The following is a 3,155-nucleotide window of genomic DNA, read 5'->3' as shown; positions in this document are numbered from 1 at the left end:
TTGGTCTTATAGCTTACAACTTTGCTGAACTTACTTATTAGTTCAAGTGGTCTTTTAGTGTATTCCTTAGGGTTTTTCACATATCAGATCACACAGGTTAAGGATGTGCATTGGTTGTGGCTGAGCGGGTTGCAGAAAACTGCTGCCTGCATGAAGAAAGTCTCCCCTGCCTTCCCTTTTCTGATCATCACCAGCCCTGGAGCTCACCAGCATGTCTGTGGTACATACCACCTAATCAATCACAGACCAGGTGACCACAGAGGGAGAGCCCAATCAGTTCAGCAACAAGTACATCCAGCAGACCAAGCCCCTCACCCTGGAGCACACCATCAAATTGTATCCTATTATCAATTACACCTTTTTTTTTTTTTTTTTTAAAGACAGAGTCTTGTTCTGTTGCTCAGGCTGGAATGCAGTGGCACAATTTCAGTTCACTGAAACCTCTGCCTCCCGGGTTCAAGCGATTGTCCCACCTCAGCCTCCCAGCTAGCTGGAACTACAGGTGTGTGCCACCACACCTGGCTAATTTTCGTATTTTAGTAGAGATGGGGTTTCACCATGTTGACCAAGCAGGTCTTGAACTCCTGACCTCAAGTGACCTCCCCACCTCAGCCTCCCAAAGTGATGGGATTACAGGCGTGAGTCACTGTGCCTGGCCATCAATTATACTTTTGGTACAAAAGAGCCCCTCCATGAAAAAGACAGCTCTGTCTCAGCCAGATTTCAGCAAATGAGGGAAGAATTGGATAAAATTTGAATGAGGAGTAACATAGAAGGGGATTCTGATTGTTTACAAGCACTGGCGTGGCTACTGTATGTATTACTGCTACTGCTGGGAGCAACTTCAAGTTGGTGAAGGCCAGGCGGTAGGTGAAGGCCAGGTTGGTGAAGGCCCTGGTGGTAGGCCAGGCACTGTGGCTCACGTCTGTAATCCCAGCACTTTGGGAGGCCGGAGCAGGTAGATAGCTTGAGGTCAAGAGTTCGAAACCAGCCTGGCCAACATGGTGAAATCCCATCTCTAGTAAAAATATAAAATTATCTGGGTGTGGTGGCATGTTCCTGTAATCCCAGCTACTCGGGAGGCTGAAGCAGGAGAATCGCTTGAACCTGGGAGGCAGAGGTTGCAGTGGCGGAGATTGCACCCCTGCACTCCCTGGGTGACAGAGCGAGACTCTGTCTCAAAAAAATATATACATATGTGTGTGTGTGTGTGTGTGTGTGTGTGTGTGTGTATATATAGCCTGATGGTGCACTTAACCCAGGAGAAGATGAAGTTGAAGGACTAAAATGCTTAATGACTGGGATACTGGGTCATCGAGATGGAGTTCTGAAAGATGCAAGACTGGGTCATTGATGACTGCATTGGTAACTGGTGGAGACCAAATTCTGAACCTCCTTAATATCCATATATTCCTGCATATATCACAAAGCCTAAGGGACATAAGAAGTTGTTTCTGGCTCAACTTCAAGAAAAAACCTTGTTTGCGGTCTCTAAAAATTACAAGCTCATAGCTGTACCATTGTTTGAATTGCATAACAATGCACTAGGGTATGGACATATCATTTGCAGTCTCCCTCAGCTGTTGAGCAGTTTCAAGTTTATATACAACAGAATTCCTGTGCAGTGGAGAAGTAAAAGAAGCCATTTTCGTGAACACAGCTATACAGTGTAGAAGAATAAATGTGATAGAAAAGATTTTTGGGCTGGGCATGGTGACCCACACCTGTAATCCAGCATTTTGGGAGTCTGGGGCAGGATAACTGCTTGAGCCCAGGAGTTCTAGACCAAGCCTAGGCAACAAAGACTTTGTCTCTAAACACACACACACATTAGCCAAGTGTGGTGGTATGCACCTGTGGTCCCAGTTATTCAGGAGGCTGAGGCAGGAGAATTGATTGAACCTAGGAGGTTAAGTTACAGTGAGCCAGCCGGGCGCGGTGGCTCAAGCCTGTAATCCCAGCACTTTGGGAGGCCGAGACGGGCGGATCACGAGGTCAGGAGATCGAGACCATCCTGGCGAACACGGTAAAACCCCGTCTCTACTAAAAAAAAATACAAAAAACTAGCCGGGCGAGGCGGCGGGCGCCTGTAGTCCTGGCTACTCAGGAGACTGAGGCAGGAGAATGGCATAAACCCAGGAGGCGGAGCTTGCAGTGAGCCGAGATCGCGCCACTGCACTCCAGCCTGGGTGACAGAGCGAGACTCTGTCTCAAAAAAAAAAAAGAAAAAGTTACAGTGAGCCATGTTCATGCCACTGCACTGTAGCCTGGGTGACAGAGAGAGATGGTGTCTCAAAATAAGTTTTTTTGTTTTATTTCTTTCCTTATTTGTAAATTGCCACCTATTTTCTTTCTCTCTTTTTCTTTTTCTTTTTTTTATTGAGACAGAGTCTCATTCTGTCACCCAGTCTGGAGTGCAGTGGCACGATCTCAGCTCACTGCAACCTCCGCCTCCCAGGTTCAAGCAATTCTCCTGCCTCAGCCTCCTGAGTAGATGGGACTACAGGCATCTGCTACCACACCCGGCCTGCCACCTATTTTCTACTGTTTAAATTGTAAAATTAATATAAAGAACTAGATAGTGGGGTAAATAAATATAATAATGCTTACTTACTTTTGGTTCTACTTATACTTTTTTTATATAACATTCAAGAAAATGGACTTGGGTAACAACAGAAAGATCATGTCATATACAAACAGAGATTGTTTAATTTTTACTTCCTAATTTGAATTTTTTTTTTTTTTGAGACAGGGTCTCACTCTGTCCCCCAGGCTGGAGTGCAATCGTGTGATCTTGGTTCGCTGCCACCTCTACTTCCTGGGCTCAAGGGATCCTCCCACCTCAATTTCCCAAGTAGCTGGGACAACAGGCACATGCCACCACACCTGACTAATTTTTTGTATTTTTGGTGGAGATGGGGTTTCGCCATGTTGCCCAGACTGGTCTTGAACTCCTGGGCTCAAGCTATCTGCCCACCTTGGCCTCCCGAAGTGCTGGGATTATAGGCAAGAGCCACTGCGCCCGGCCAACTTTATCTATTGTTCTTGCCTAATTGCCCTTTCTGGAACCTCCAGGACCATGTTGAATAGAACTGGCAAGAGTGGGCAGACAGTTTTTTATCGTTGTTGTTGTTGTTTTTTGAGACGGAGTCTCA

The 3,155-nt window shown here is 46.1% G+C and overlaps 1 pseudogene; it reads left to right on the top strand.

Moving 5' to 3' along the window:
• The window catches only part of LOC105501206, a 37,798-nt pseudogene extending 36,125 nt beyond the window's left edge, over nt 1-1,673 (top strand).
• Nucleotides 1,674-3,155: the final 1,482 nt, after the last annotated feature.

This window comes from Colobus angolensis, unplaced genomic scaffold (genome assembly GCF_000951035.1).
Source record: "Colobus angolensis palliatus isolate OR3802 unplaced genomic scaffold, Cang.pa_1.0 Scaffold7, whole genome shotgun sequence".
Classification (NCBI taxonomy): domain Eukaryota; kingdom Metazoa; phylum Chordata; class Mammalia; order Primates; family Cercopithecidae; genus Colobus; species Colobus angolensis.
Note: the sequence above shows the minus strand (reverse complement) of the source record. Positions and strands in the feature narration are given on the sequence as shown.